The 13,666-nt window shown below is 41.7% G+C and overlaps 1 protein-coding gene across 3 annotated transcripts in view; it reads left to right on the top strand.

Annotated features, from left to right (window-relative positions):
• The first annotated feature begins 570 nt into the window (after positions 1 to 570).
• The window catches only part of LOC144818798 (phospholipid-transporting ATPase ABCA1-like), a 3,252,877-nt gene continuing 3,239,781 nt past the window's right edge, over positions 571 to 13,666 (top strand). For 2 of the 3 annotated variants that reach the window (XM_078676562.1, XM_078676560.1), the window contains exon 1: positions 571 to 670. The gene's annotated coding sequence lies outside the window, so the exon portion shown is untranslated. The remainder of the gene's footprint in view (positions 671 to 13,666) is intronic. The other variant, XM_078676561.1, reaches the window with a different exon arrangement.

Here is a 13,666-nt window from a genome sequence, read left to right as displayed (position 1 = left end):
GCTAGAATTGAAAGCTGCATTGAGTGCTGTAGATTTGGGACAATATATGAAGAATAACTTGCAGTAATACAATTAACGAACAAGTTTCTGCATTTATGTCCAGAGTTGCCGCTAGCCTGTTGGTTACATGCCACATTTTCCGTGCAGTTATGTAGCTTTACCCTGTTTGGAATGTGGTGTTACCCTATCACTCTATTTTCAGTAACGTGGTAAAATGTTCAGTACTACACGCATGTATACTAATACTACAGTACTCCAGTTGATGCCCTGCATTCGAGCAGATAATTAAAAAAAAATCACCAAGGTATTTATTTAGAGCGTCCTACAACATACTAATGTTTCTTCCGACTCATTTAAGTTTCCTGATTCTGTTGGGCAAAGCCTTTGAGCAGATGGCAATGCTAAATATTTGACCCTTATAGACCCCTAAAGGGAGTGAGGCGTGGAATCTGACACTCAGCTGCTCCCAGCGAGGTACTCTTATGCAAGTTATATGAGCAGGTGTGTGCACGACACTGTCGCCACGACAACACGCACCTGGACTGCAATCTATTAACAGGTGTGCCGAGAGGATACACTGCCAGTGAGAGCGAGGACAGGTGGAGGTGCTCAACCTGCCCAGGGCACTGACAGCGACCGGTATCCAGCACCAGCGGGACCCATGACCAAGGTAAGACCGGAGACGGCTAGCAGCAACTCAAGGCGACCCTGACGCAACCTGGAGCATCTCTCCTCGTTTACGTCTGTACGCACGGTACTGCGTCACATTACCTCTGTCCTTTCGAGAAGTGTGTTCTGTGCTTACGTCGCGCTCCTGTACGGCATGGTTTATTGAGGTTGGTTGCTGGTGCTTATTGCCATAAAGCTAACTAGACATTTTTTGTTTTAATGTTAATAGTATTTTTTAACAGAAAAAACCCTCAGGGGATTTTTCATCAATATTTGTGAACTGCGTGCGGTGCCCGTACAATACGATGGCTCAGCTCAACTTGCCTCGCTTCAGAGCTCGTGCCTCTGTCTAACGAGGCCTGCGTCTGCAGGGAATGAGACAAAGTAAACAAAACGCTTGAAGGGTTAAGGTTAAAAAGCAGAGCGTGCAGTCTTTTGTTGCATAAATAATAGCAGATATTCGTAGAGAGCCGAGGATTCCGACTTCCGGCTCGAGTTACACAAGCTGTGTGCCTCTGTCCTTCGTACCTGTTGCAGAAAAAATTCGAAAGAAATCCCGCTGGGAAGCCAGGTACATACTCCTCTGGGATAATTTTACTGAACACGTGTATACCTTGAAAGGAAAGTTGCTGGAAACGCTCTTCCTTGAAAAAGACACCGCATGGCAGGTTATCATTTGCAAGACAAAGTGAAAACATAACCGCTGAAAATTGCTAGCAATACGCTTTTGCAAATGTAGCAGCAACATGTTAACCTGCGTACACTTTAGAGGGTGCACATCTACACGCGGGCAGGCAACCACATGATGACCAGGAAATAAAGCAAGTCGTTTATCAATTCTGGTGCAAGGAATTGGACGCCACGATCTGTAATAATTAGAAAGATAAGGTGACAGAAGAAAGCAACGGATAGATACTCCATGCAAAATAATATATAACGAACAAATGAATATAACAATCCCCCCACAACCCCTTCATCTTAAAACGGATTGAGGTAAATATATCTTCAGAATGCATATATGTCTGATCATATCAATGCCTAACTGCTATTTCAGTGCTTTTCATAGATGAGATAAAGGACCCCTAACTACATTGTACGGATATTGCAAGTCACAAGTACTCGAGATAAGCACAGAACCCTAGACTGGGCTACTATTTGAAATCCAGGAACTCTGAGCTAGCTAACAACATCCTATTCTTTTCCAACAGGGGGTAGTTCAGGCATAAAAAACACACAATAAAAAAAAAGACATGTGTCCATGACTCTTCCCCATTGAGATTTAATTTGTTCCGGGTCTGGAGTTAGTAGCTCATTGAGAGGTAGATGTGCAAAGCAGTTTTTTGGGTTGGAAAAACACTCCGATTTGGAGTGTGCGAACGAAAAACTGAATTCAGCAATGTACCAAGCTCATTTTAAGAGGCAGTAACTTTTTACCAACTCCTAACATGGCGTGTTCTAGGCGACTCCTCCAAATAGTGATTCCTATCCGTTTGCATCAACAGTTTAGGAACAAAATTGCAGCTGTAAAACTGAAAAAAAATTACCAACCCCCAAGTTGGGGTGGTAACCCATTCGTTAAAGGGAAGGGCCAGAATGTGAATGTTAACAAAAGTTTGTTTTGGACAGGGCACAAGTCCTAAAAAAAGAAGTGGGGGGATGCTGACGTCACCACTGAAAGTGACGTCATGAAAGGTGGCTTGCACCATCAGACTCATCGCCTCCCCTCGTTCACCACTTAGATCAATTGCATCAGAGAGGCCATCACGTGAGCAGCGTTCTGAATGAGCGCCGATCTCGATCCCAGAGAGGCCAAAGGGTGAGTGTGTGGCTCCATTTGCTCCAATTATTGAGCTCCAGTTAAAATAAGTGGGGGGACGCCATCCACCCATGTGGTACCCCTACTCGAGCCCTGGTTTTGGAGCAGGAAGTGGTCCAGAGGCCTATAGCAAACTTAAACAAAGTAAAGAAAAGGTAAACTTGTCTTTTTGAAAGCAGCCCTGTTTCTTTTAACCCCTTCCATGCTGCCATTGGCTGACAGCAACGCTACCTCGCTGGTGCTGCCGTCGGCCAATGGCCGACGCGGCCCGCCCGTTTTGCGGAAGTGCCGCACTTCCTCAAAATTGCGGGCGCAGTAGAAGGGTTAAGGAAAACAGGCTGCATTTAAAATTATATGATAACTTTATTGAAATGCGATCACAGACATATTGGGTGGTTGACCCCACAGGCCACCATCGATGTGATGACCTCTAATCATAGTGAGCCGCAATTTGCAACATTGCTCATTAATATTCATGAGGTACATCCTGCTGTGACCCACTAGCATTAACATTTATGAGAACCGGCCTATTAGTACCTAGAACCGTTCTTAATACTTTTTACTGTTCGCAAAAATACTGTGCACAGTTTGCAACCAGTATTTTGAGACAAGATATCAGTACACCAAACAAACACTGCTAGAATGTGCCCTCATGTAACGCAACTGGTGCTATGTAAAGCGCTCTGATACCCGATTCGGGCCTAGTTCGCTCTATAAAAAAACGGTTAAAAAAAGTGTGATTGTTGCTGCCTCCGATATCTATGCAAGGGGTCACTACTCCCATGGATGAAGACACAGATGGCTTAGAGAAGGAGCCATAAATCCCAGCAGTGACATATGTTTGGAATAGGTGACAAAGTGACGGACCTACTCGTTTGTAATAACATTGTATGTGTGCAGTAGTGCAACTTTCTTTCACAAATGCGTTCTGCCGTCAGAATTAGGATGTAATACAAATAAATGACAGTAGTATTTGGAGAGATTAAAAGCCTTCTACTTATTATAAAATGTTTGGCAATGCTGATTTTAATATTTTTCAATGATTTACAATTTAGCGTTTCCCCAATGAAGGAGGCGGGTACCAAATAAAATTACTATATGAACAGAATCATAGAAGCATTTAAACTGGGAGTTGTGTACGTTTTCAAAATTTTCATTCCTTGTCTCATAATTGCATTGCAAAGGAGAGAAGAGTTATGGTTCAAAGAAGCGTATATTTATCTATTTAAGTTGGCTTTGACTATAAAAAGGTCTCGGGAGAGGGTGCACGGAACATACTTAAAGTAAAAACAAAGTGCCAATGAGCCTACAGGGTTAGTGTAGATACATTGTATGATTGAATGCATTGAGTACCGGGCCGACTCAAGATACTGTTATTGCTCTAAACAAGGAAAGTGTCTCTTGAACTCCCCCCCCACCTGCTAGAAAGAACTACATAACTCCACTTTGTTTGTGCCGTTAAATGCATCCCCAGGAAGGGATGCTAAGAGTAGGTTATCAATGTAAAATACATTTCAGTGTGATTTAGTCAAACAGCACTGTCAAGTACAAATAAGGGCAATGAGTTGTGAAAACAAATAATTCCATGCAACACATTAACTAGAACATATATATGATTTAAAATGATGTGTGTAACTTCGAATAAAACATATAATACAAGTGTAGATAAAGCATTTGAACACATACCCAGTAAGTCAGAGTCCTAAATAAATGTAGTGCCTCGCAGTGAAGTACATAATGGACCTAATGGATACAATTTGATAAACTTGCAAGCTATTTCAATAAGTAAATAACTCCTAGAATTGTACAAAGAAACCCTGAGTTTTCTAGCCACATCAATTGCTGGTTGATCCCATTAGCATGAAATGAGCAGAGAAGTACCGTCTTCAAGTGATCTTTAGCTGAGCGCAACCACTACCAAAACAAAGCTACCCACAAGGATAACCAAGATTTCCCCCTAGGGTCTCCTTTGCTCTTTTGTGGTAGCTTCGCTGAGCAGCAAGGCAAGCCACCAGAGAAACAAGTGAGATGGTGCGTGTATGATTCGTAAAGCAACTAGAAAAGAAAAACTAGAAATAAAGAAATGCAGAAAATTAATACTACCTGCCTCCCATGCTATTCCTATAGCTTTGGGTGGGTTGCAATGGTCTGAATTGTCACACTTGTAGAAATGTGATTGTTAGTAGTTGTGTTTGTACTGCTATTGGCAGCGATGGCAAGGGAAATGTGTGGTGTAAGCTTCAACGGCCTCCGAAGAAGGGTCTTGGCACTTACAGGCTGAGATAGGCATGGTGGCTTGGCCCCATTAAAGCTTTTTACCATCTCTATCAGACTGTGTAACTGCATTAGAAGTTATCTTGAACCACTTGGTAGAGGTATACCTAGCGAGGCAAGCTCTGAGTGCTGCAAAGTTGCATCTTTCATGGAAAGGTCCTGCTTTGTGACCTCAGTTCTCCTAAACCCCAAAAATGCAACTCATCCTTTAAAAAAATCATATTTTTTCAGAAATAGTGAAAGCTTTGGTCTTCTCTTTTCTAGGCATACTTTGAGACACAACAGTTTATTTGTGAGTTCTTGAAGGAAATGGGCTACCACATTATTTATCTACTTCTAATACCATCCTTGAATGCCTCATTTGTGACCACATCCGCTTTTTCAGCGTTGTGATGCAATCTCACCTCTCAGCAATTTGCATTATGGCTAATGAAACCTTCATACAATTTTCTGTAAAACCCAAGATGCCATATACCTCTCTTTGTGTGTTTGTTTCTTAAAACTCTCTCCCTGTCTTGGATTATGAAATTCACCATCAGTTGTAAACGTCTTGGCTTGTACAACATCAGCAGTCCTTATTCCTTTGCTAAACATGAAGACTGAGGACTAAGGGAACGATGGGGCGGGTGAATAAATAAGCATGTACTTCAGCTCTTGCCTGCTTAACAGAGATTGGAAGGGCTCAGGCGTTCCCCTATTGTTTCTATTATTCATGACGCCATTAAAGTTGAGCCTTTCTCTTGAACAATAGCAGGGCTATCTTCCTTAACTAGGTCGTTTTTCTCTTTTCAACTCAGAACTATGATCAGCCCATAACACATTCATAGCTGGGCTACATCCATATTATGAGTGTCTCATAACATTGAAAAGGTTTAAGATTGAAATCTGAAATCCAAGTGTCTAGAAGCTCTGAGTTGGTCCTTGGGAGGTTGGGACTACGGTTCCCACAATGCACTTGGCCATATCTGTAAATGACCACTGGACACTGTCCATTTGGGTTCTTCTTGTTGGAGATGATGCAAGTGGGGCTCTTTTAACCTGTTGCTTACAGGGAGTCCACTCCTTACACTTTCATAAGCAAGCAAATTCCTTAAGGCTGTATTTCCAAAGTGTGCAGCAGGTGCAGTCATTCAGAGTGCAATGCTTATGGTGTAGGCCAGGGTTCCAGCAGGGCAATCCTCCATCTTGTAGTTGCAGGCAGGGATCTGAGTTGCGTGGCAGCTCTCCCAAGTGTATAACACAGTCTGACAAAAACAGGTCAAAATACACACCATCTGGAGATAAGGACTCAAGAAAAATTTGTATGATAAATTGAAAAATTTAATTATATTGATAAAAACTTTTGATATAAACATATTCATTCAAAACACATGATTAAAATAAATTGGTTAAAGAAACATTTCCTTTGTTATATAATTTTTAAAATCATACACTGTTACTATAAAGAATATACATAGATCACAGGATTATTGTCAACAAATGATAATGCCCAGAAATTGTGGAGGATGCTGATTCCTGTCGACGCGTTTCGACACGCCCTTTCGTGTGTTCCTCAGGACATTATCAGCAAAAATTCTAAGGTTTAAACAAAAAAGAGTCACTACATCTCCTTTAGTGTGTCACAATAGATACCTCATTGATCAATACAGTGGTGTAACCATCTGTCGTCAGACATAAAAAAAGATATATATACACACATATATACATAACATGATACATCGCTCATGGAATAATCTAAACATATATCTTCCTATATACATATATACATATATTTACAAAGGATTGTAACTAGGACATCCATATGCATAAGTGGATATCATATTTCCACTATCTGCATGACTAGATGGCTAGAAAAAGAGTAAAGAAAGAATGGTCAAAAAGAAAGAAAAAGATAAAGATAAGCATCATAGTCCGACCTTTCCTAGTGGCGTGAGAATACTTTTTATAGACGGCAAAAAAATATTATTGTTTCATTAAAACGATGTCAGGGAGGCCTGTCATATCGAACTGATATCTAAACCTGCTATAGGTATATATATAATAGCCAAAAATAGATGAACATATTAGTATTTGTCTGCTTTTTAACAAACCTTGACACTGACTATATCGAAAAGCAACAAAAATATTGCTTTCTTTTCTTTATTGATTGACATAATGGAGCGCCTATCTACATGTATAATACTCTCGCAGTGCTCTTGTAACATCATGAGCCTATGGTTCCATCACGCTTCACGAAAGAAAGGAAGGACAAGCAACGTTAGAAAAAGTAAATATCCCTTTTCTCTGTCTACCACATCCTCACGCAGAGAAAAGGGTATTGAGCCCTTTAAGGGAAAGAGGTAACACACCTGTGAACACTCTAGGGAAGGCGGGAGTATAAAAGCGCCCGCGCACCAAACACCCGATTCCTTCGGATTGAATCAGGTCCCGGCTACTCTGCGGCATTATCAAGCACGAAAACGGTACATTTCAAAGGGGCAACTGTTTATTTTGGGTGTTACCTTTTAAAATCAGCCCAAGCCATCTTATTTAATCGGTGCCGTGTTTCCTCTTATAATTCTTTATATATATATTTTATGTTAGGCGATCCATAACGGCTTCCTAAATATCATCTACATATCGAAAAACGCTAACAAACCCTAACGGCTGGAAAGGAAGGATTTCCTCTTTCACTGTTTCCGGTTTTGTTAAAAAAGTATTTCTAACGCTGTGTGTTTTCGATAATTTGTAATATCGATATTAGCAGAGATGGTTGCTAATAATAGCCGTCTGTATGTATTTAATTTATTAGGCTAAAAGAAAAGGACCGTGCCTGCTTTATCTCCTTTATTCGGGACCTGTAGCCGATTTTTTACTGCTCGCTGCAACTTCAATGTATGCACACATGAGCGCAGGTAATTCCTTGTCAAATCCGGGCATAACATATACACCTGACTGATCGTGCCTGAGTAAAGACATATCTCTGTAGAGGTGGTCCTAACGAGACCTACTTTTGTCTTTTCAGCTTTTATCGAATAAGATTCAATTTTATAAAATAATAACTAAGAATCACACAGATTTCACGGACTTAAGGAACCTTGGAGTACCTTCAAAACATTGCATCTGATAGGTATTCGCTTAATATCTAATATCTTTTCTCTGTGGACTAACATGATAGTTTACGCAATATTTCACTCTTAAACTTTATTTAATCACAGTTTATTCTATGTTACCCATTTTTTCAGCACTTAAAACAAACTCTACAACTTCATGAGCTTCATGGCCTTTCGATTTATGGCTTGTTGTTTTAAGGCAGTTGCAGTTCCACCTAAGGTAAGAAGTGTAGCTTGTTTAAATAATATAGTGGTCTGTTCCTCAGAATCTTAAAAAATGACTTCACTAAAAAGTTAGGAATGAGTAAGGGATCAGTAAGCAGGTTTAGATATCAGTTCGATATGACAGGCCTCCCTGACATCGTTTTAATGAAACAATAATAATTTTTTGCCGTCTATAAAAAGTATTCTCACGCCACTAGGAAAGGTCGGACTATGATGCTTATCTTTATCTTTTTCTTTCTTTTTGACCATTCTTTCTTTACTCTTTTTCTAGCCATCTAGTCATGCAGATAGTGAAAATATGATATCCACTTATGCATATGGATGTCCTAGTTACAATCCTTTGTAAATATATGTATATATGTATATAGGAAGATATATGTTTAGATTATTCCATGAGCGATGTATCATGTTATGTATATATGTGTGTATATATATCTTTTTTTATGTCTGACGACAGATGGTTACACCACTGTATTGATCAATGAGGTATCTATTGTGACACACTAAAGGAGATGTAGTGACTCTTTTTTGTTTAAACCTTAGAATTTTTGCTGATATTGTCCTGAGGAAGACACGAAAGGGCGTGTTGAAACGCGTCGACAGGAATCAGCATCCTCCACAATTTCTGGGCATTATCATTTGTTGACAATAATCCTGTGATCTATGTATATTCTTTATAGTAACAGTGTATGATTTTAAAAATTATATAACAAAGGAAATGTTTCTTTAACCAATGTATTTTAATCATGTGTTTTGAATGAATATGTTTATATCAAAAGTTTTAATCAATATAATTAAATTTTTCAATTTATCATACAAATTTTTCTTGAGTCCTTATCTCCAGATGGTGTGTATTTTTACCTGTTTTTGTCAGACTGTGTAATTTCTTTGCCTGGGCTTTTACCCTTATTTATGTTTACTTTACCCTGACCCAGGAAATTTATCCCTTTCGGGGGTCCTTGTTACCTCCCCAGAGCTCTACCAAGTGTATTCAGAGTTCCTGGGTGTCAAGCACGGGGGAACCCCTGAGCAGTAGGATGCAGGGTGCCACCCAGGTGTATGACCACTTCCTCCAGAGTGTGGCATATTCTTCACCCAGAAAGCACTATTTTTCCAAAATCAAAAATGGAGAAACATTCTCCTGGAGGGTGAGATCTGACTAAGCCATCCCACTGGTGTAGCTAAGCATGCAGGATGTGGGGTTGAGCCTGTGCTCCCCTAAACTGTCATTCCCTAATTGAAGACCAGTTTGGCTACTCCACCCCTATTTGCTCTGCAGCTTGCAGTTCTCTTCCCACAGGAAATCCTTTGTTTCTTGTCAGGCTCGTCACACCTCATTAAGACAGCTTGGCTCAGCCTGATAGAGGCTGGCCAATCAGGACAGGGCTGCTGGAGGGAGGGATTTTGGCTCACAGAAAATAAAGTTCTATTCCTTTTTTTCTGCAACAGTTATAACAAATATAACGCGGGCAAGTTGTTGGATTTATCATAACGATTCTTTTAAGTCTTTGAATTATATTTCCAGCCCACTCCTATAAATAGTTATACTTTAGTAAATGACTTCCATGTTAGCCTATGTAGCCATTGCGCTACAATGGAGAAAAACAAAATTAACAGTTTTTCCCTCACCACGGTATATTGAACATCTTTTATAATGTCCCATCCTTTAGTTACAAGGTGCCCTACCATTAGTGGCCATAGGGAAAAACTAAGGGTTGACTTATACATAAACATTCAGTAGTTTGAGACTATGGAAGTGAGTTTAATTCAAAAGTCGAATTTTCATATAATTTAGCAGCCTGCGGGGCTGAGCTGGCTTTTAAAATGAGAGCAGGAAGAGCTTTAAATCCACTGCGCCTCTAGACATACATGCCCTACCGTATACTAGGGACTTATCAGTAGTTTGTCAGTACCCATTGTAATTATACCTAATAACCGGGTAGTTTTAATCAGAACACTGCCCCTGGGTCTGGTTAGCAGAGCCCAAGGTGCAGTCAGACTCATAAAACCAGCATCTAGTAGTCAAAATGGGGGCAAAAAATAGAAGGACATTACAAACAGTTCCTGGTTTCTCATACTGATGCATTACGTTGTCAGCCTTGTGGCCTAACACAATGTTCGGTCAATCCCATGTAAACATGGGCTGCACTTGGTGTACTTGCAACAGTGCTTTAAATGGGAAGATATTTAAAATGGGGGACTACCAGCACTCCTCCATTAAAAAAGTCTGGATTAAACAGGTGTGATTTACAAAAAGCGAACATTGCTTTTTGTATCCCAAAACAATTCTTCAACTTATGAAAGTGGTTAACATCTTTAAATTGTAGTGCAGATATGACATGTTAATGTAAGTTTGTGACAGGATTGACAAAGCAATATAATGGTAGTTGTTGTGTTGCATGGAGTTAATATGTATGTGGTGTAAATAAACCATTATTTAAGAGGGCAACTATTTTGCAGTAGAGTGCGTTGTGGGACATGCTTGTTGTGGCTTGGAGTAAAACAGTCTGCTTGTTATGAAAGCAGACCATGCATATTTTTTCTCTGTCCAATGTATAGCAATTTCATATCTTTCAGAGCACCAAAGGGAAAGCCAAAGAGTGCCAGAGAGTCAGAGAGAGATGGGGGGAAAGAGAGAGAAAGCGAGAGAGAGCAAGAGAGGGTGACAGAGAGAGAGAGAGAGTGTCTTGCTTTTGTTCCTGAATAACAATTAGGTGTAGCGGTCTAGGCTCTAGTGCATTCCTGTTAGATCTGGGGGTCTCTAGTTGGCAATGGTTATCACGGTTGTCAAAATAGGGACCCTTACTTCTAAGTCAGGACAAGGGGATTACTCTCCTTAATAACCCTTGCTCACCCCCTTGGTAGCTTGGCATGAGCAAACAGGCTTATTTCAGAGGTAGTGTGTTATGCATTTGTGAATATACACAGCAATACAGTGATAGCACTACAGATGGACACAACACAGGTTTTATAAAAATAGGTATTCTTTATATAGACTTAAACACAAGACCACAAACGAAAGAAATCCACAATACCATACTAAAGGTTACTTAAAGGATGATAAAAGTCTCTTAGTTTAAGTTGTTGGTAAATGCAACAAAGTTCTCAACAAAGTTCTTGGATGCGGCACGCAAAGTAAACAAAAGGCTCGCAGAAGGGGAGATGCGTCGGTTCCGTGACCCGGGGGAATGGTTGCGTCCTTCCTCAATGCTTGCGCAGAGTAGGGGACTCGTCATGAGCCTTACCGGTGCGGAGGTGATGCGTAGATTCTCGACCTGTTGCGGGGCGCAAGATGGCACTTTGATGCGATGCGATGATGATGCGATGATCCAGTTGCGATGTGAGAAGATGGCGCCCTTGATGCGGCGATGCGATGATGATGCGATGATGCCCTGGCAGCCTTGCGACGACTCTGTACTTTGGAGCTGCGACAGGCCCTGCGATGCGCTTCTCCGGTGATGCAATGACAGCTCTCTCGATGCGTCGTGCTTCTCCGGCGATGCGACAGCAGACAGCTTCGATGAACACACGCTTCCAGGGAGATGCGACAAACTCTCGCTTCTCCGGCGTTGCGACGATTTCAGCTGCGGCGGCGACACGCTTCTTCTCGATGCGTCGCGCTTCCAGCTCCCAGCGGCACGCAAGTGACTGGAGTCAGAATTCCCAGCAAGGAAATTCAGGAGGGAGCTGGAGGTGAAGTCATTTGGCCCTGAGACTTCAGCAGGAGGCAAGCACAGTTCAAGCCCTTGGAGAATATTCTGTAGATGAAAGTCCTTACAAAGTTCCTTCTCCTTTCCCTTGGCAATGAAGCAACCACTGCAGGCCAACCCAGCAAACAGCACACTGGCAGAGGGACAGTCCAAACTCCTGCAGCTTCCTTGGTTCTTCTCCTTGGTAGAAAGGTTTCTTGTTCCAGAAGTGATCCAAAGTCTGTGGGACTGGGTCCCAATATTTATACCAGAAAATCCTTTGTTCTCTGAAGGCAGAGAGCCCTCTGCCTAGTTCAAACCAGTTCCTGAGCACTGTGTTTACATGACTCTTCTCTTCCTTTCACTGTGCAGGGCAGAAACATCAGACGCCCCACAGGAGGTGGAGCCAGCACAGGGGAGGGAAGATGCAGCTCTGGAGCACTCTGTTGACAAGATTCCCCTTCTCCTTTCATTGTGCAGGGCAGAGACATCAGACAAGCCACAAGGGGTGGAGCCAGCATTGTGGAGGGAAGGCCCAGCCCTATTCAGGTCCCAGGTGCACTCTCCCCCTCCCACTTGGAGGTAAATCTCCCTATTCACCACTGGGCTGTCCCAGACTGTCTCCTGGAATTTCCCCAGCCCTGTCATACAATAACCCAGACAAGGAATACACAAGTCAGCAGAGGCGGGCTCAAATGGTTAGGCAAGCAAATACCTACTTTCTAAAAGTGGCATTTGCAAACACAGAATATTAAAATAAACTTTACTAAAAGGTGTATTATATTATTCTGAGTTCAGGCATACTAAACTCGAATTTCTACCATGTTCCCTGAGTCAGTTAGGATTGTAGGGATGTAACAATCTTCCCTGCCCATTCTAGTCTATGAGAACAGGTAGCCTTCAATAGTGAAAAACAAAAATGGCTGTAATTCACTACTAGAACATGTTACACACATCAGAGCATGTCCTACCTTATACTTACAATGCACCCTGCCCTTGGGCCTACCATAGGGTTGTCTAATATGAAGCAAAGGGAAGGTGTAGGGACTGGCAAGTGGGTGCACTTGGCCAAGTCGACATGGTAGTCACAGACTACACACAGGCCTAGCAATGGCAGGCCTAATGCACACTTTACAAGCTGCTTCTGTGGGTGGCACAACCAGTGCTGCAAGCCCACCAGCAGCATTTGCTCTACAAGCCCTGGGTACACATGGTGCACTGTACTAGGGGCTGACAGTAGATCAAATAAGCCAATCATGGAATCCAATCAGTATATCAATTTAACATAGGGAGCACTTGCACTGTGGCACTGATTAGCAGTGGCACAGGGCCCAGAACCTACAACCAGCAAAAATATGTCAAAACAGAGGAGGCAATCCGTCAAAAGTGGAAGGGAGACTCACGCCAATGATGTCAGGTCTAACAATTCCCCTGGAGCCACTTGATGACTTGATGTGTCCTCAGTCCTAACAGAAGCAAAATGAGGAGATCCTAATAGAATTATGTCTGCTTTAGTTTGTCCAACTCAGTTGTATTACTTGCATCTATGTGATGCACTGGTAAATGTTTGAAGTGCTTGGGATGATTTGAATGATGTTCTGGAAATTGGAAGCCTGTACGTAATGTGTGGATGGAGGTAATAAGTGCCTATATATTAAGTCAGGCTAGACATGCAGCAAAGCCATCACACAACTGAAGACAGGAATGCCCTTTAGATTGTTTCTCTAATCTCGGACACAGGTGCATTGTGTACAGAAGCTGGCTTGTGTACTTTAGATTTTGCCTCTTTGATTTAGTCATATTCTTCACTTAAGACCTCAGCTTTCTGAGACAGTCTTGTCAGGCACTAAAGATCTGAAGTCATTAATGATGGCATGCTTTTTATTGAGGATTGCTCGGTT

Source organism: Lissotriton helveticus, chromosome 2_1 (genome assembly GCF_964261635.1).
Source record: "Lissotriton helveticus chromosome 2_1, aLisHel1.1, whole genome shotgun sequence".
Taxonomy (NCBI): Eukaryota; Metazoa; Chordata; class Amphibia; order Caudata; family Salamandridae; genus Lissotriton; species Lissotriton helveticus.
This window is presented reverse-complemented; position numbering and strand designations above follow the sequence as displayed.